The sequence below is a fragment of the Protopterus annectens genome, chromosome 5.part0, assembly GCF_019279795.1.
Source record: "Protopterus annectens isolate FY-2018-M chromosome 5.part0, PAN1.0, whole genome shotgun sequence".
Lineage (NCBI taxonomy): Eukaryota > Metazoa > Chordata > Ceratodontiformes > Protopteridae > Protopterus > Protopterus annectens.
Window position 1 is genome coordinate 998,431,140 of NC_056735.1, and position 21,354 is coordinate 998,452,493.

General features: G+C 39.2%; 1 protein-coding gene across 2 annotated transcripts in view; it reads left to right on the top strand.

Moving 5' to 3' along the window:
• GRB7 (growth factor receptor bound protein 7) overlaps positions 1 to 21,354 on the top strand; it is a 2,830,640-nt gene that overhangs the window by 1,606,972 nt on the left and 1,202,314 nt on the right. Inside the window, exon 1 of one of the 2 annotated variants that reach the window (XM_044072740.1) lies at positions 16,303 to 16,362. The exons of the other annotated variant lie outside the window; for it this stretch is intronic. The gene's annotated coding sequence lies outside the window, so the exon portion shown is untranslated. Of the gene's footprint in view, positions 1 to 16,302; positions 16,363 to 21,354 lie in introns of those variants that run through there. 2 annotated transcript variants of the gene reach the window in all.

Consider the following 21,354-nt stretch of genomic DNA (forward strand, 5'->3'; position numbering starts at 1 on the left):
AAATGCATAAAGAAATATCCCCTTCCAAGAAAATGAGAGGGTGTCCACCTTCCATACCAGAGGACCTGGGGCACAAAACAGAGGAAGTTGCCTGTTCAGAAGGGAGGCAAAAAAATCCACCTGAGGAGTACCCCACTGGTGAATAATGTCCAGAAACACATCCCTGTGAAGTATCCATTCATGGGACTGAATTAAGGACCTGCTCACAGTGTCTACCATAACGTTCTGACTGGAAGGGACATAGACCACCTTAAGAGTCACTTGATACTTGACAGCAAGATCCTATGCCAGAAGTGCCAACCGGAATAGAAGGTAGGACCTCATTCCTCCATTTTTGTTGATATACCACATCACTGTGGTATTGTATGTGAAGATCTTGAGATGCCCTGGAGAGAAAAGAGGATGAAAGGCCTGAAGGGCCAGCAGAAGAGCTCTCATCTCTTTGACACTGATGTGCTCCCTCCGCTGCTGAGACAACCTTATCCTCTGTACCTTTAGGAAGCCAAAATTCACCCCCCAACCCATGTCTGAAGCATCTGTGAACAATGCCTGAGAGAAAAGAGGGGGAGGAAAATGTATCCCTGAGTTCAGAGGCAACTGCTGAATCCACCAGTGAAGTTCTTGTTTGAGACAAGGAAGAAGAGGAACTACAAAGTGTACAGGATGTCCATGTTGAAGCCACACTGACTTAAGAAAACACTGAAACTTTCTCATGTGAAGTCTGGCCAGAGGAAACATCAGAATGGTGGATGCCATGAAACCCAGTGCTGTCAGAAATTCCCTGGCAGTAATGGAAGCCAGAGGAAGAAGAGTGTGAAAGAAAGAGGTGAGAGTTAAGGTCTTTGGAGTGGCAGGGATGCAGTCATAGGCACCGACTGAACCCTGCAACCCAGAAAAATATGATCATTAGAAGGAGTCAGAGAAGACTTTTTGAAATGTATCGTGAACCCCAGGCTCTGAAGAAGGGAAACAGCAAAATGAAGATTTTGCAAAAGACTCTCTGGAGAGCATGCCTGAATCAAGAGATCATCTAAGAAAAGAAATATTTGGATCACTTGAAGTCTGGAAAAAACAATCACAGGAGCAAGGCATTTGTTGAACACCCTTCAGGCAGAAGAAAGACCAAAGGGCAAAGCAGAGAACTGAAAATGCCAGGAAGAAACAGAGAAATGTAAACATTTCCTGAAAAGAGGATGGACTGTAATATGGAGATAAGTATCATTGAGATCCAGAGACACCACATAGGCCTGAGGGAGCAGGAGAGGAAACAGAATCTGAAGAGACAACATCTGAAAAGAAGGCACTTTTAAAAAGTGTTTAGATGACAAGAGGTCTAGAATAAGTCTCCAAGTGGCCTCTTTTTTTCAAATTAGAAACAGTCTGAAGTAGTACCCTTCCCCCTTTGGGACATAGGCACCTCTTTCAATAGTACCATAAGTCAAGAAAGCTTGAAGAACCTCTAGGAAAAAAGGAAGCTGTTCCTGAGAAGGATGAGGAATGCCCATAAAAGAAGGGCAGGATTTCCGCACCATGAAGTCCTCCTGGTGAACGATCGACAGAACCCAAGAATCCATTTGGTAGATACAACAAGTACAACAAAACCTGGGGCTTCCACTGCAGCCCCCTCAACCCACGCAAATATTGCATACAGATGCCTCAGACTCAGGCTGGAGAGCTAACTTGCACTCTTACAGAGTCCAAGCCCAGTGGCAACCTCCCATGATAACCAAACACATCAATGTAAAGGAGATGACAGCAGTTCTTTTAGCTCTATAGACCTTGCTACCACTACTGCTACCAGGTCCTCTTCTGATAGTAATGGACAGTACCACTGTTGTGTGGTACATCAACAAACAGCGAGGTACCAAGGCATATCAATTGTGCAGGCTAGCCCTACTAATTTGAGACCTAGCATACCAGCACAACTTATCCCTGCAAGCCAGTTACATTCCTTCTCAGGACAACAAGCAAGCAGACCTCCTGAGCAGAACATCCTCTCCACAACATGAATGGATGCTAAACAGGACGGTCTTTCTAGACATAGTCCACTGGTGGGGCACTCCACAAATAGACCTGTTTGCCTCCCCCCAGAACAGGCAGCTGCAGACCTTCTGCACAAAGACTTACTCCCCCAAGCCTGGAGAGTAGACGCCTTCAGTTTCACCTGGGAGGGGAAGTTCCTGTACGCCCCCCCCCTTCCCTCTGATTCAGAAAGTCCTTCTGAAAATCAGGAAGGACAAACCAAAAATCTTGCTAGTGACTCCCTACTGGCCAAGGCAGCACTGGTTCCCCCTTCTATACAATTTAGCCAAGGGAAATTACAGCAAGTTACCCCACAAGGTGGACCTTCTGACACAAGACAAAGGAACTATCCTACACTCACACTTGCAAATGCTCTCTCCCTGACTCTGTGGGTGATAAACTACTAACCCCATTCAGACACCACTATTCAAAGGATGTGCTATCAGTCCTGAGGGAGGCCAGGAAACCCACTACTAGAAAATCATACCTTGCCAAATGGGAAAGATTTACTCAGTGGTGTCTGGGACAGGAAAAGGAACCTTACGAGGCTGACACCCCCCTAGTCTTCTCATATATGTGTCAACTTATAAAGGGTGGACGTTCCTATTCATCCGTGAAAGTGCACCTCTCTTCATTATCAGCCTGCTTACCTCTAGATCCCCCCTTGTTAGCCAGGCTACATGTGAAACTCTTCCTTAAAGGGGTCTTACACATCAGACCACCTAAGAAGCTGATTCCTCCTCCATGGGACCTGAACTTCATCCTGGAAAAACTCACCCAGCTCCCCTTCAAACCGGCTAATACAGCCTCTCTACAGTTTTGTACTTAGAAAACAGTACTGTTAGTGGCTATTACCTCTGCAAGAAGGGTTTCTGAGCTACAAGCCTTAATGGCATGCTCACCTTACACCATTTGTCATAGGGACAGGGTCAAACTGAGAACTAACCCTTCCTTCATGCCCAAGATAGTTAATGACTTATCTCTAAATCAATCCATTCACCTACCCAGTTTTTTCCCCTCTCCCACTAACCAAGGAGAGAGGATACTCCACTCCCTAGATGTCCACAGACAACTAATATTTTACCTGGACAAGACTAAAGGCATTAGGAAATCCAAACAACTCTTTGTATCTTTCCACCCCAGGGCATTGGGCAGGGCAGTCACCAAACAGACCATTGTCTCCTGGATTAGAAAGGCAATCAGTTTCTGCTACTTACACCATGGAAAAAAACTTCCAGTTGGGGTTAAGGCACACTCCACAAGAGCAGTGGCCACTTTCAAGGCCTTCCAAAAAGGCATGGACACAGTTTCCATTACGGAAGCAGCTACATGGTCCACTATCCACACTTTCACCAAACATTACAAATTGGACCAAATTTCCAAAGCACGCGCAGGATTTGCCAGGGCAATCCTACAACGCTTTGTGGAATCGTCTTCTGCATCCGCCACCCTTTCATCAAACTTAGCTGTGGTACTCTCCCACACCAAGAATACTGCAACATAGGAATAGAAGGACATAGAATAATTGTGTAAAATCTTACCATAACCATAGATGTCCTTCTCTTCCATGTTGCAGTATTCCTTCCCACCCACCATACCCCCTCACTGACTCTACCAGTCTAACTGCTCCCTGATGCCTCTCTCCATTACAGAAGAGACCGTGGGCCTTATACATGTCACCTTTGGCAGCCTCTCCTGTTGGGCTATCTACTTTGCCTGCTTAGCTTCAAGTTCTGAGGATTGTGCATGCAGACGTCACTCATAGGGTCCCTGGTTTATGGTTCTATGTGTGACGTCCCATGCAACTGCAACAGCCAAGCTGAAGCTTTTGTATAGGAGCCAATGTACGAGTCGCCTGAAGGCAGGAAATCCCACACCAAGAATACTGCAACATGGAAGAGAAGGACATCTATGGTTATGGTTAAGATTTTACACAACTATTCTGTATGTTTACCTAAACAACTGCTGTACCCATCATGCCTGTTGCACTGCCTGCAGCTCTTTATCGTACATCAGATGCTTTGCTCTAGTATGTACTTTATCATACCTGTAACTACTACAAACTTCACTTCAGCTACTAGCTCTCAACAGCAACTTTTAGTTATCACAAAGCCTACTAAAATGCACAGGATGGCCAAGACCAGGTCCTTGGTTGTGCATTCAGGCTGCCAGTTAATTTCTGGCTAAAATATAGTGCTTCATTTAAAAAAAAAATCAGTAAAATTTACATCAGGTAATTTAAAATAAATAATCATCACCACAAGCAGTAATCAACAGAGCCAGTGTACAGATACTAACCTTCTACTCAATGCATTTCAAATAGACAAGCATTCAACCCATTTTTTTTTAATTCAGCTATTATTAAAATTTCAGCCAAAATCAATTTAATTGTGCCTTATTCCAGTAATATTAAAAAAATATAGTAATTATCAGTACTGTTCAGTATTTTTGTTCACCATTCTTAATATTTTGCAGACCCAAAGTTAACACAGTGGAGCAAGCAGAACACAAGGACTGCTGAAGCAAATTTTATTCAAGGTCTCATAACCTAGGGCAGCTGATGCAATAACCCCTCAACTTGTCTTGTAATAATCCTTAACCAAGTAAAGTGAAGAGACCTCTCACTTCTTTCATCTACTATCCCTAGTTTTTCTCCACCTCTGAAACCCCTCCTTCAAAATTTCTAACTCCATTTATCTCACTGATTACTCACTTCCAAGGGGCCCAATTCTTTATCAAACTTCTCCTTGACTTGGACTGTAACTTTTTTTCTGAGGGAAGAGGGCACTTAACAACTGAACTGCCACCTGTATTGTGGGTGCTTGTCTATTTTTCCACCAACTAGTAATTGCTTTCATTGCTAGTAATACTATTAGCCATATTAAACATTCTACATTTAAATTATCTGGTACTAAAGAACTCCAAAATGACTCTAACAATTGCATGATTATTTTAAATGTGCAATTTATGCTATTTGGACTCAGAAATAAGCATAATTCTCTTGTTTGCATTCTGTCACAACGCCAAAAAATACAATGATATTCTAAAATTCACTACCTACGCTGTTTTTTTAAAACTCTTTGCTTGTGCCATTGGTTTTGTTTTGAGATGAACTGTGAATCATAACAATGTAAAAAAAATACTGTTGGCACCTGTGCAGGTGATAATCTCTGTAGTCTGTGCATATTTCATCTGTCTTCAAGAATGTAAAAGAAACCGGAACACATACAGTACAACTTTTTAAACTTTTATTTTTTAAAAATTCAGAAATTTGCAAGTAATGACCAAGCACATGCCTGTTTAGTTAACTGTCATTCCCCAGGCTAAAATGTAAAATATTAGGCAGTCTTAGGCATAACATCATTCTCACATATCGTAAGTGTAAAACAACAGTGGTGTGTTTACGGTTAACAGAAATTATAGTTAGCCTGCCACAACTGTTTGGTATATATCTGCTTTAATGTTTTGGCTTCAAAGATTTCAAAGCATGTGGCTTTTCAAACTCTTCACTTCTGAAACATAGTGAAAAAAATATCCAAAGATGCAAAATTCAGATGTACCATGGGATTCATAATCACCTATATTATGTGTACATTGTGTACACTGTTCTGAGTGAAAAGACAACACAAGTATAACTCATACCTTCTTCCTCCTCCTAATTTTAGTTTTTCTACTGATTTTCTTGCAGCCTTAAACAATGAGGGGAATTCATAAAGGTTACTACAAAGTGTAGACCAAATGTACAATTAGGGTAGTCTTTCTGAATGACTAGAAAGCACAAAACATGTGGTAAGGATGTTCTTGAATACTGATTGTGTACACAGTGTAGGAGTTAATAAATCTAAATGGATTTGTATTAGCATGCATTTGCTGTAGAATGAAGATTTAACTATGTCAGCCACAATTCAGCCACTGTGCTCTATGATTTTATCCCAAAATCACAGGTAAAGGCAAGCTTAGAGGCATTCCTAAAAGTTGAAGCATATGGGTTATGGCTGTCAGAGTTAACTTCTGTCACCATCATGTGTATATATTAATTGAGTACATCACAGCAGTATAAATTGTTGTGTACTTGGATTTTCGACTATGATAAAAAAGAACTGTAAGATGCTTTTTTAAACAGTGGAATCAGATGACACCCATGAATTTGTTTCTCAACAGAAACATATGAAACAGCAATAGAAATAAACCCAGTTTTTAGGGGAAATTTGCAAACCTCACATTAATGTCTTGACAAAAGGAAATTTGCAAATATTGTCCGCTTTGCTAGCATCTCTTGTTAGGTCCAATATAATGTAGCTGCCATGAGACTTCTGTTCTTTTTGTTTCTACCATATTCGATAGATGCCAGTAAGGTAAACAAACATCAGACTTTTTGACAAGCTGAGTGTTCCTGAATGTAATAGGTTCCTCACTTATAATGAAACTAAATAAGGGTTAACATGTTTATTGTTATGGGGGGGTCTGCTTTGTTTACTTGAACACATTACAACAGTGTTGAGTGTGTCAGTGTGCATTCAAGAGTCAGTGTGCTGAAATGCTAATTGTTTTAAAGAGAATGTATAGATTTCCCAAGATGCCTTGATAAGGGGACGTTTGCAAGTTCCTTTGTACGAATGGTTATCTGTTTTGCTATAATCTGTCTGGGTAGGTGCAATATAGATCTGCTGTGGGATTTTAATTCTATTGGCAAAAACATAAACAGCTGTTAACCATTGGTCTAACTGTTAACACATACACAAAATGTTTTGCAGAAATTCATAATCTGATATTGAGGGTGATATGCCATTTAGTCTTTTACTGTTTTCTGCCTACTAACGTACTTGAAATCATGCTACAGTTTTCACTTTAACTAATTTTTTGACTTAGCAAACTTCACTTTCAGCTCTCAAAAACCACAAGTCACAGAATATTCTTCTGAGAGACTGCAGTTCTGCAAGCTTTTTCTAACCCTTTCTGGGTGTTTCTTTTTTCCCCTTGTAAGTGTGTATTTATTGCATTAGTGGTGTGCCTACCATGTGGAGAGGGCTGCAGGTGATGTACTTTATTCTTGATGTAACCCTCTCTTTCAGCACAGGATGTTATTTGTCAGTTTTTTTTTTTTTTTTTGTTGATGGGTTATTTGTCAGCTTCTTTGTCCATTCCATTAAGGTGCTTAAAGGCTTGCTTTATTTCCAGCCAGCTTCATGGTAAAGAGGGCTGTAGCTCTGACTGCAGTCCTGGTGACACAGGTTTCAATGATAAGTCTGAATGTCAAATAAGCCATCTGACTGGAGAGGAATGAACATCTAGTGCTGGGTCAGGGATCCCAAGAGGAGGAAGGCAGTTCAACACCATTACTAAGGGTTTTGCAACAAGGAAGAAAGCGGTCATTGTCTCCCTCTACTCTTCCCTCATTAGGCCAGTCATCAAGTACAATGCCCAATTTGGCATGTACCTCACTAAACACCTGCAACAACTGGAGAGGCCACAAAAGTACCTCAGAAAGAGGATCCTAGGCCTTCAGCACTTGTCCTATATGGACAGACTCAAAAAACTCCCAACTATTCTCTGTCTCATATTGCCTACTTAGAGGTGATGTCTGCTTGATTTACAAAGCCATGTCTGACCCAGCTCTGTTAGAAATGCTACATCTAAAGAAATCCTAATCCCTTGCACCACAAGGTCCGGAGACATCAACATCATTATCATAATCAACAGAACATGCTGGAGGGACAGGTTCATAACCCAGAGACTGCCCATGCTATGGAATAGACTTCCCATACATGTCAAGCAGAGCACCTCACTGGCCCTCTTCAAGAGAAATCTTGATGAGTGCATGGGAAATAGAAAATTCACACTGGGATCACGCCAGTGGCTCTACTTGACAGAGGCAATGGAAACTAAGGTTAGGTGGCACAATGCCAGGGTAATCCTATAGGCTAGGTTTGTAAAGGCTCCAGGGCCATTAGCCTAGTACACACATATACCTATGACCCTATGAACATCACTGCAACACTGTAACTTCCACTTGGTGGAGGACAGGTTGTGTAGCAATAATATGGACAGCTAAGGATGGGTTCACTGGCCTGCTAAGCAATGTGCATCATTTCAGCTAGATTCACTGTATGTTTGTGTGTATATATGTGTTTGTGTGTGTGTGTGTGTGTGTGTGTGTGTGTGTGTGTGTGTGTGTGTGTGTGTGTGCGTGTGTGTGTGTGTGTGTGTGTGTGTGTGTGAACTGGAGTACAACTTCTGACCCTACTCCAAGAGTGAGTCATTCAGGTATTATGAAAGCATATTAGGAGCATGCAAAAATCTCTTAATCCCCATTGGATTGTGGTCTTGTTCCTCAACTCTTGCATCCCTTTACCAGTGTCCTAGGATGGTGGAGATAAGGTAGTAAATGGGTCTGTGGAGTATAAGGCTAGATGACTGTGGGAGAGACAGGGACCAAAAAAGGTGTTTATTGTGTCCTATCCCACCTCAGTACACAAGAGAAGACCATCTTATCTCCCTTCATTTGGCATTTGATGCAAGTTGCATCCCATATATTTTTCTATTCTTCAAACAGATGGCATTGTGCCTGTTTCCCATCTAGGACATGGCATTCAGAGGTGAACACTTCACTGTGCATACAATGACCACACTGACATCACTGCCAGTTTTTCTTTTCTGATCTACGTTTGCTGCCTTCCCTGCATCTCTGTATCGTGCTTTCTGGCGTGGCTTTCATACTGTGTACAATGCTTGGGCTCCCACTTCCCTTTTCTACCATTAAACATTAACTGCTATGCAAAAATAAGTAAGCGTCAGCCACTTTAGCTAGATCTCTCACCATATTTTTGTTGTACTTCCAGAGTACCTTCCATATTGTAGCTCTTTGAATGTTCTATGAAGAATGATGTACTTCCCCTCCTGCAGCATCAAAGCATTGCTTGTAGTTAGCACCATAACAGTTCAAGGAATGGGTCTTTATTTTGGCCTAGCTTACTCTGATGTTCAGCTGCATGCCAGGTTACCCTTTCCACCCTGGCCCATAGGTCAGAAACAGAATTTCCTCTACTTTTTTCCGTTAACTGCCATGTTATTTTTGACATTGTCCTAAGCTACCACAAGCACAGGTAGGCATCACATTGGTTTATTGTCTCATTCAAAGAATAGAACATCAGGAGTGCAGTACCTCCAATATTGCTCTGAGCTATTAATATTGGTACAAAAAGCCAGGCATCTGGTGTAGGTACAGAACACACAGCTTTGCAATGATTCAACAGTGAGTGTACAACTTACGGAAGTACTTTTTACTGGTTTTATTGCACTTAAGATCTGGATGTTTAACTGCAGGCAGTGAGACAAGACTTTGGATTTTGCTCCTACTTTCTTTAATGCTTCTCAATATCTGGCCCCACTTAACCATAGAGCAGTTCCCTTTTTTACTGCATCCACATACACTGCATCCCTCTAATTGCTCCTTAATAGGCTACCCCTGACAGAACCTTATCAATGGGTGGGCCCCCCAACTACTTAGGGAGTAAACTTTGGAGTAGTCTTTAGTAGTGTCTGGAGAGTGAGGTATCTAATTGGGAGATTCAGGATATGGCAATGGAAACCATCTTCTGCTCAGAGCTAGTCAGAATACCCAGCTTGGAGAGTGACATGTGCAGTGATGTCTCAAGATGTCCTACCACTTCTCCAGTACCTCCTTCCTGTAACACTGCCACTACACAAGACTCATTGAGACACACAAACATTCACAATCATGCACAAACAACACTGTATATATTTATTTATTTATTTGCAATTTGATTACCAGGGAAGTCCACTGGGCCAAATTGACCTATTTTCAGTGGAGGCCCGGGGAGAAAAGCTTCAAGATGCATTATACAATTTCGATACAAATGATAGTTAATATTAAAGATCTTATGTAGAATAGTTACTCATAAATGCATTCAATATCATGCACAGTTAACAAAGTCATTAAGCTTGAAGGTAGGGATCGCACAGTTTCATTTGAGGAAAACAGATACGGGTTAGGTGTGGAAACAGCTTACATACAAATCTTTTAAGAAAATGTAAATATGCTTTACATGCACACATCAACAGTAGAATGCTATTTACAATATTTACAAGGTTGGGCTGTGTGAGGGTAACTGTAGGAGGTGAGAGCTTAGAGAGAAGCTATAGAAATTGTTGAGAGCTTAGATAGGCTCATAGGAAGATAACTATGAGAGTTGTAGAGCTTGGGAACCAGAGCGAGAACCCCCGTGGATTAGGTTGGGTGAAGGCAGGTACATTTCCATTTAGTGGACAGGTGTTTGAATAGTTGGGTTTTGAAGTTTTCTGAGTTTGGTATGGTTCTTAGTGTGGAGGGAAGGGAATTCCATTTTTTTGCCTAGTGAGAAAGATAGGAGAAGTTGGCCAGCAGGACATTTAGGTTTATGGAGAGAATATAATTAAGTTCTGATTTTCAGATCTGAGAGTTCTGTTGGGTGTATAAGGGGGAAGGATGTTAGTTAGAGCGGGACATTTTGTTGGGTGAAATATGAGTCTATGTGCAGTAGGGAGTTGGAGATAGTATAGGTAGTTTGGGAGTTCAAGCCAATTCAGGGATTGTAGGGTTAGGCAGTGTTAGGTGGTATTTTTTGATTTAGAGGCAAATTTAGAGATTTTGTTGTAGCAGTTTTCTAGATTCGAGGTGATAGAGGAGGACAGGTTGGTTAGGAGAGGGGCTCCGTATAATAAGGAGGGAAGAAGATAAGTCAAGGCCAGAGTTTGCCTGGTAGAGTTGGAGAGAAAGCAATTATTCCTATACAGCATACCTAGCTTTTGGTGGGTTTTCTTAATATTTTGTTGAATATGAATATCAAACTTGAGGTGTCCATCTACAGTAATGCCAAGTAGTTTGGCAGAGGGGACTACTTCTATAGGTGAGTTGGTTTGACTATAGACTTTGAAGTTGTTTTTATCATAGGAGAGGGTCTTTGTGGGAGGGAATAGTAGAATCTTTGATTTATTTGTATTGAGAGAGAGGTGGTTTTGGCACATCCAGTTTTCAGTTGTTGAGAAGGCAGTTTGGGTTTTAGTCAGCAATTCAGAGAGGTTTGAGGCAGAGCAGGCTAAGGTTGAATCATCTGCATAGTGAATGATTTTAGCATCAGGAATAGCAGTGTGAAAGTTATTGATGAAGATGTTAAAAAGCATTGGCCCAAGGATGGATCCCTGTGGTACCCCAGTTGGGGTAGGTAGGAAGGAAGAGATGGAGTCCTTCCATTTGACTGCCTGTGATCTGTCTGATAGATAGCTGGAGAACCAGGATAAAGCATTATGTGAGAGAGTAAGGTTTGAGAGATGACAGAGAAGGTGCTTGTGGGAAACAGTATCAAAGGCTTTAGACAGATCGAGTAAAACAGTAGAAACTAAGTGGCCTGAATCTAGGGCTTGATTGACAGTTTCTAGCAAAGAGAGTAGAGCAGTTATTGTGCTATGGCCTGGACGGAAGCCATGCTGGGTAGGAGTGAGAAGATTGTTTTGGGTCAGGAAAGGCATAAGTTGGAGGTGGATGCATTTTTCTAGGATTTTGGAGATTGGTGAGAGCAAATCAATGGGGCGAAAGTTTTAGATGCTGGTATTTTTGCCTCTTTTATGAAGAGGAAGAATGTAAGCTGAGCGCCAGAGTTTGGGGATGTATGATTCTTTTATGGATCGGTTGATGATGTTGATTGGGAATGCAATGCCATCAGCAGCACATTTTAGGAAGGAAGAGGGAATATTGTAGGGAGCGTTAGAGCAAGGTTTAAGTTTGGACAAAAGTTTTTTTATAAAGTTAGTGGAGATGGGTTTGAGTTCAAACAGATGAGGTGAGTTAGAAGGGGGACAGTGTAGAGCAGTTGGGTTATTATTGGGAAATGTCTTGGTGAGGGTAGTAATAGTGTCTATGAAAAATGAGTTAAATTCAGAGTCTAGTTCGAGATCAGATTTACTTGGGTCAGGATAGGGATTATTCTTGGAGCCTGGATTGAGGAGTAAGTTTACTGAGTTCCATAATTTTTGTTTTTTTTTATTGTTATTGGACTGAAGTTTGATATAGTAGGATTGTTTGTCTTTGGTGATTAGTCATTTTGCATGGTTGCAGAGCTGTTTATATTGGAGCAAGGTATTGGCCAGTTTATTGTTTTGGTAAAGCTTCCATAGTTTGTCTCTGTGGTGCATAATCTGTTTTGTCTCTTTGGATAGCCAAGGAGCAGTTTTAGTTTTTATCCTTTTGTTTCTTAGTGGGGCTAGTGAGTTTAAAGTATCAATGAAGACAGAGCTGAAGTATTCTATAGCCTTGTCAAGAGGAAGAATGTTTAGAATTTGCCAGCTCATTTGTTTGAAAGTATTTGAGAAAGTAGTTGGGTTAAAGCTACTGAGGCTACGAGTTTGAATGTACTGATGCTGGTGTGGGGAGGAACTAGTTGAGCGATGAATGAAGGCTGGGAGGTGGTCGCTAAAGGTATCAGGAATTGTGCCAGAATTGGTTATTTTATTTGGATCTGAGACTAGGATCCAATCTATTGTGGATCCTGGACAGTTTATTTTGTTAGGTCGAGTGATGGAGTTGTTTGTTTGCGTGAAGTTATACAGGTTAATGGATATGGAGGGAGCAGGGCAATTGATTTTATTCCAGTCAATATTGACATTAACCAAGGATATAAGTTTCATAGTTAATTTCAGTAGATGCCCATAGGAGAATATTTTCGAGTGTAGAGATATTGTTACAAGGTGAGATATATAGAGCAATGATGCAGATATTTTTATGTTTATTTAGTTTTAGAATTCCGGCAGTCTCCTATATATCTCCTAACCTAACCCTGACCAAACCTTAAACTACACAAACCTCACACACAAACATAAAACACATATCCTTCATTCATGTCTGACCCTAACCCTAGCTTACATACAGATGCAGAAGCACTCTTACCCTCCAACCCCAATTACCTCTCTGGACATTACACACCATTGACATTTCCACACTTGGCTATCTGTACTGTATTTTTATTTATTTTTTATTTTTTGCTTAATTTTGTATACACTGAAGTTATTGTTCAGTACTTCACTAGTGGCGTTTCAACATTTGTAGATTTGCCATTTTTTTGTTGATGCAAATGTTGACATTTGGGTCATCCAGTCTTTTGACATAGACTAATACACACACACGCACGCGCGCGCGCGCGTGTGTGTGTGTATGTATACATATACATGTACATAAAGTTTAAAGTTTCCTTCCCTTCATCAGCCAATGACTTTCACCCCATCTCTAATCTCTGTCCATCATTTACACTTAAAATATTTAACTATATCTTCAAGTATGAAATACTCAGACAGCAATAACATGGTTTGGGCCCCAACCACAGTGCATGCATCTAATTCAGTATGGAGCATGGGAAAATCACTGGAGCCATCTTTCTTGATCTTAGAAAAGCATATGTCACAGTTGTTCATTCTTTCCTATGTCATACATTCAGTGAGACAGGCCTTTTTGACAATGTCCTGCACTGGTTCAAAAACTCTCTCTGCAGTCGCAGTTTCACTCTCATTGCACCAGATAATACACACATCTATAGTTTGTTTAACAAGGGAATGCCTTCTGTTTTCACTATTCATAAATGATATTCCCCGGGATGTCCCACATACAAGGTTGTCTTCTCTACACTGATGATATTGTCTTCTTAAAGGGAATAGGACCACTGCCTGCCTATAGAAGAAATTACAATCCAGCTTTACATCTATGTAGAATTGGCTTCATAAAAATAACCTTATAGTCAGCACTCAAAAAGTTTCCTGATGCTATTTGGTACACATCAAAAACTTAAAATGCGTCAGAATCTTCCCATTAAAGATCCTACTGAGATATCTCTCCCTTATGTCACTTAGTAAAGATACTTAGGACTCTTTTTTACCACTGTCTTTACTTTCATAACCATATTGAAAAAGAAATTGACACAAAGTGTTAGAGCATCTAAGGCTATCCGCTAGGATTTCTCTCCTTTTTACTATCCAGGCACAATCGGCCAATAAACATCAATGCCCTTCTCCCCATGGTTGAATACGGACTGCCCATCATAGCACTATGCTCATCTATTACTACTACTCCAAAAAGATAGAAATCAAATTCTCAGACTGATTCACCTCTCCAATAAATATGAACTCCATTGCCTAACCTCACTCTTAGCAAAGGATATTTGCTACCTGTATGTGACAGAGCCTTACTACTGCTTAACACACTAAGCAGTGTCACAGTCACACAGTGATGAAAATTGTAGATTCATTTAAGGACCAGGATATATGGGTAGATCCAGCTTTCAGTTTTTCTAAACATAATCAACCAATTGGTTAATGATAATTGTAGAACTATAGGTTGTATGAAAAGATTTATGAAGTCTAGGAAATCAGAAATGATGACGGCATTGTTTGTTAGTTATATTAGACCCAGACTTAAGTATGGAATAAAAATATGGAAACCTTATAAGGATACAAACATGAGTGGAAGGAGTACAGAAGAAATATACCAAGGGCATCCAAGGATATAAAAATGTATATTATGAAAGACCACAATATATGAACTTGAATAGTGTCGCATACGGATACTTAAGAGGAGTCCTTATTCGGTATATAAGGCATTTAGAGACAACTACCGCTGGGAATGTGCAGGGTTATCAAAAAGTAGTAGAGAATCATCAGAAAAACTATGAAAAAGATTCTGTAGGGATGAGAAGTGGACTAATTGGTTCTCTGAGGGAGCAGTTGATGCATGGAATAGACTACCAGATTATATTAAAGCAAGTAGTAGTTTAGATATTTCTAAGAACAGCCTGGACACTTTTTAATGAAACAACTGTTTCAGTATATTGGCAGGCTAGAAGAGCATTATTGCCCATGCTTGAAATATTTGTATGTGTGCATGTATGTAATATGTGAACTTCATAACCAAAGCTACAGCCCTTCTCTTAACAAATTACACATTAAAGACACCACCTACTCACAATGACATTCTAACTCTTTTGTCTTCTCAAAGCCTTCCTTTACTTTTGCTATCTGGGAAAAATCCTTCCCCACACTTGACCCTGTTTATTGTAAATCACTAAAAACTGGCAATGTTAAGCCTTTTAAAAGATTACTCACCTCTCATTTATGTGATGCAAACAAATGTAAATACTTCAGAGATAATAGGTCAAGTACATGAACAATTCCATCCCCTTCCTTCAATTACCTGAAAACTTGAGTAAAAAAGGAGAATAACACTGAAAACATGACAGATAATCCAAAACTGGGGAGGTCAATATGTCTGCAGACCTGAGAAGTGTGGCTGGTAAAACAGTATTAGTGCTGTGGTTAAATATTAAAGAGATGAGGTAATACACTTATTTCTAACCTTGATGACATCGCACTGCTGTTTACCTGTTGCTTAACTCGCTCTTTTCTCTCTTGTATTCATTATATCATAGTATGCAGTATGCATTACGAATATATCAATGCTTGTAAAAGTTCCTTGCATATTTCCTCTACTTGTGTTATATATTTTTGGCATCCTCTGTGCATGAAATGCTTTGCTTTTGACAATTATATGCTTCTAATGTTTGCAGCAGGGGAGTTAAGGCTGTGAGCTGCAGTTCCTGTCATACAGGGTTGGATTCCCTCAGTACTCAGTTTCCTACTGTGTGAAGTGGAGTAAGTCATTTAACCAGACATTGCTTTTGGATCACCCCTGAAAAGGGACTGTGTGTCCAGTGATCCCGTCTAGTGAATAAATGGGTATTATTATTAATGTTATTTGTCTCTGCCTGTTTGGCCCAGGATGTGGCTGAAAAGGGTCCTTAAACCAGCTCGCTTACCCAAAAAAACATTAAATATGTACTTACACACACGCACATATATATATATATATATATATATATATATATATATATATATATATATATATATATATATATATACTACAATACATAATATATAACATATAAAACTGAAGCACATGTACACACATTTAGAAAAAAAACTTCTGTCATTTATGTCAACAAGGAAAAACAGTTGTCACACGTAGTTAAGAAAAAACTGCTGCTGTAAGGCAGTTTAGGCAGCTGGAACTACACTTTTTTCCCAGTGCCCCTTAAAGGGTTAATGCTTTTTGACTGCTGTCAGGTGATGTGTGCCCTGCCTTCAGATTTCAATGCCTTTATTGATTCTCCTGGGAAGTGCAGTTTCACAATGATGTCACCATGTGGGCTGGGAATGTAAATGAGGCAGGTAGATAAGGATTAGGTCAAACAGGAATTCCCAGTTTTAACTAAACTGTAGCAACCGATGTACTCCAAAATCCTTTAGGTAAGTTCTTATGTTTCTGTCTTGGTTTTTGAATATGCTGCCAGTGTTTCATATTCGTTCTTGTAAAGGAAGCTTAAATGAATAGTTGGGAGACTTTGTGGTTAAATAATGTTTCAGAAGTGGAGATGTTCTGACAATACTTCTTGCTTTCTTTCACTTCCCAGCTTGTCTTGTTTCTTACAGCTTTGTGTGCAACATTTGACTTTTCCTTTGTCTGTCTGACATTTCTTTCTTTTTAGGTAATACATGTCCTGTAGTGTATTACGAAAACTTGACTTATGCGTATGTTTGGAATGTCATTTTTTTGTTATATATTTTCATTTGTTTTTTTACCTTCGTTACACTGTCTGTTTCACTTGTCAATCACGTTCTCTCTTCTTTACACTGTAATTTTCATTTCAGATGATAACTTATCCTCTTTTCTGACTCATTTTCAGTCTGGAAATTATTTTTACTTCCTTGTCCTTTTTGAAAGCTTGTATATTTGGATATGTTTTAGCACTTTTACATCTCTACCTCATAGGGTATATATTTGTTTTAATGTTTAAGATATAGCTGGTAGCTTTATTAAAAAAAAAAACAATTATAGCACATAATATAGCTAGAAACCCTAATTTATTATATTTTCTTTGAATGATTTTTGAATTCCTTGCATTTTTATTAATATTTATTGCTGTGTTTCTGTTTATATATGCAAGCTGTCTTTTCAACTTTTTTTTCTCTGTGGCTAATTCTGTTTTAGAATCTGTATCATCCTCGGTGTATTTACTGCCCCAAAGAAAAGCTAAGTGGCTGTCCATTCTTTTCCTGCTCTAAGACTGGTGCCCATTGTCCAAACTTTCAGATTTATGGTACTAAGCCCGTATCTATAATCAAACTAGCAAATAAGAGTTTTGGGGGTGGGGAGAAACCCTGTTGATAGTTTTTGTTGGTTATGGTCCTCATTTTCTATTCATCCATACTGTCATTGTTCAGATTTTTGTATGTCATTGTTGCATTTGCAGAATGTCCTGCACAACAGCTATATGTGTTGTTCTGTCTAGTTTGAGACTTTGTCAGTGAAAAACAGGTGCGCCTATCAGTTTAAGAAAACTATTATCAGAATAAAAATGTGGAGTTGGAGCTGTGCACTGTAGTCTGATTTCTTCCTGTGGCTTGCAGTTTACTTTTTTACTTTTGCAGTGGTCTACAGCTTTAAGACCTGTTTAAGGCTCGCTTTGATGTTAAAACTTGCACCGTGTTAGGTCAGTCTGATGTACGTCTACATAAGACAGCTAGTTTGGCTACCATAGGCTTAGCAGGATTTGGAACATTTAGAAAGGTATACCGAAGATCAGCCTGTTCCTGCTGTCTTTGGGGGAGAAGTAACTACTAGCAATAAAAAAGCACTGAAGCATGTTGATGCAGCTTGTTTTACCAAGCATCTTCTTTCTATAGTTTTCATAGCTGTATAGTGTTGAATAGTTTAGAATAATGTGTTTCACCAGTTTACTGTTTAAAGAACAACCTGGAAATATGTATGCATTTATTAACTTGTACGTAACAAGTAGGAATAATGTTGGCTCTATATGTAAGAGCCCTTTGGTGTTTTATCACTGAACAGCTGTGTTTTATAACTCCTTTCATCAGTTCGACTAAAATCAGGCTGTAAGCACTGTTGGAACAATTGTGTCATGCACCCCAGGGAAGTTTTTTCACTGGAACACGACATATCCATTGTTGTCCAAGCCTCAAGTTTTTAAAACCAAAATTCTTCAGTAGTTCATCCTTGAGACAGAGGTAATGCGTCTTTCTGGATCATTCAGACTTAAAATGAGACAAGTTTCATTTGCACAAGTTAAAAACCAAGGCTAGATAGACAAGTTTAACTTTACGTGATAACCAGTCTGTTACTCACTATGAATGCCTTCTGCAAACCTTGAACCCTCCTAATTTATCATCCTGTTTGGTTTTGATATTTTAAAGCTGCTTGCTGGAGAATGCATTTATTTATTTTTGATTCACTTTTTGGCTTTGCTCCTCCTGGGCTAATTGTGAATTAAGCAAACATTGTCAAATATTTATCTGTTGTGAGGGTTTCAAATGCAATTATACTCTCGGCGAGATCATATTTGTGATAACTTGCTGTTAACATTAACATATTTAGTCTGCCTTTTGCTGTCATTTATGGAATTCGTAATGTACAGTAGAAGCTCTTTTTAAAGCATGATCTTTCTTGGTAAAATCAATTTGACCCTTTTCTTAGAACAGGCACAAGTCATCACTAATATCTGATTTAGGCTACATGCAGATAAACTGTTTTCTCTGTTGCAAGTTCTGCAATGTAGATTGTATTCTGAAGATAAAAATATTCATTTAACAGTTGGTGTCATTACTGTGGACTGACTGAACAGCCAGAGTAAATGAGAAATGTAAATTTCACAAAACATAGGATATGTTTAGGTTGAAACTCAACAACATGACAGGTTAAACGCATTTCTTGGTTATATAAATGTTTCATTGCAGGAGGGGAGTCTTGTACTTTCTGTTTTGTGGCAGTCTGTGAAGAAATAGGAAATGACTCAGTTTGCATTAGAAAAGTAATTGCTTTTACTTCAGCTCAGCAGGTGTGAATGATTCAGCGTGTATTAGAAGCACATTATTTTTCTCTGATCAGCAGGTGTGATTGGGCAACTGTTTAGGGAAGTGTGGGTTTAGGCTTTTGTTGTATTTTGTAAAGTTGCAATGCTTCAAACACTACTAATAGCAAGTTAAATGATTGGAAATAGCACCGGCAGGCATGCAATTGTGACAGAGGTGGAGTTGTTGTCTGGGCTGATAATGCCATGTTTACTGTCTATGTGTAAGAGTTTGTATTTACAAACAAAACAGCATACGGAATTTATCGTAAGCCATTTACTCTCATAAAGGAATATCTTTGTCACTGCAGTTTCTGCAAAATCAAAATTTTTGTGCTGGAACACTGATTTTGTACATTAATGGTGGTTCATAAATTTTATTTGCACAGCCTCTTGAAATACTTCTCTTGGAACTATCACTGTTTGATTTGAATCAGTTAAGCAGTTTCCAAGATGAGGAACTCTGTTGTTTCTCTTTTTATGTCAGGTTCATGGAAGATGGACATAGGATAGTTTAATCAACATATTTATCCATTTAAAACTGTAGCAGTTCATCTAGGAATTTTAACCTCTTAGAATGTGTTAAACTTAGCACAACACAGACTGCACCTGCTTGTCCCCCCCCCCCCAAACATCTTCCATCTTTTAGTTTTGAATTGTAATGTAATTTTAAGGCGCACCTCTCAACTGCCCCTCATTTTCATGGGCAACCTTGATTTTGGCTCAGAATTTTGCTTTGCCTCCTAATCTCACCTAAAACTGGGAGAAAAGGTGGTGGGATTACATGTAGTAATGACAAACATTAGCATTACAGACACCTTTTTCTTTGTAAAATGCATACTAACTTATTTTGGCAACTTTTCAAGTTGAGTACTACTACTTAAAAGTGCTCCTGATTTAGGGTATTTGTCCTTGAGAATTTTTCAATTTGTCCCTGATTCTGAAGGTAAGAAGATGACAGCAGTGTTTTAAGCCTATATTTGTACATATGCTGAACTCCAGGGATTTCCTACAGTGGCTAGGCTTCTGCAATTTGATTAGCATTTAGCTGTTTTTGGATCTCTGATATATTTCTCAAATTGGCTGCCTTCTCTTTAGTGTCTTCTTGACAAGCCTGTCTCCACATGGGATTTTGCTGAGGGCTTCAATTTCCTTCTGCATTCTAAAGATTTGCAGATTGGCTGAACTGACTTTCCTCCAAACTGCCTGCAGTTGTTAAATAGGGACTGCTCAGAACAGATTCCATGTATTACACCCGTTACTTATTGGCACAGCTACAGGGTCCCCAGTGACTCTGATGGATAAACTGGATACTGGAAAAATTAATATATGAAAAAAAAAAATAGAGACAGATAATACATGTGAATTTACTGATTTTATTTTTGTAACTTTTTGCAATTGCGAGGGATAAATGTAAAATAAAATAATTACACAAACAAAAAATGTTTGCATGCTACAAACTGCGATGGTCACAACTTTACAAACTGGCAGTTGTTATAAGAAGTAGTGGAAGTTCATTAACAGTTTGAAAAGCATATCATTTACAAAAATGGATTATAAAATGCTGCACCTTGCAAATGCATTCCATAGTCTTCATGCCACATTATTTTAAAATGTTTGGATGTTCTTCTAGAATAGAAGAGTACTGGATAAGTAATGTGATGTTTGTGTTTCCTTAATGATGACCGTATGTCTGTTTTTTGTAGAAGTGCTTAACACAGATCCTGATAAAAGAGATGGGCTAATGCGTTCAGTTTGACCACCATGTCTCCACAGTAGTTCATAAAGTCTATCGGGTCAGTCCAATTTCCAAAGGCATGTCCACTAGTTCCAAAGAAGTCTTAATTCACCATTACTCATATCTTATCAGACCCATTATTGAATATTGTGCACCTTTTGGCATGAATTTATCTAAAGATATTACACAACTTGAGACACCTCAGAAATTCATAAGTAAAAAAGATCAGTGGACTCAAAAACGTTAGTTATCAAATGAGACTGGCAGTCTTTTCTCTGTACTTAGTCTCTTCTCCTCTGTGGAGATCTGTTGAGCCTTTTGTGCTATGAAAGATCCAAACCCATTTGATCTCCCATTTCTTCGCAAAAGTAACAGTGCATCAAATACTCTATTAAATGACCTAAACCTTCATCAGTAGATAAGTAAGACAGACTGGCATGATAGCTTCATATCCCAACATGTCCCTCACCTCTGGAAAAAACTTCTCCTAAATGTCAAGCAGAGTAGCACCCTTACCAGCATCAAGGGAAATCTAGATAATTGAATGGGTAGCTTGAAATTCTCTCCTGGTCTGTCTTGTCCGCCTTGAGGCTAGAGTGAAATTGTGAGTAGGGCTTTTGACTAGGCTTGAAATTA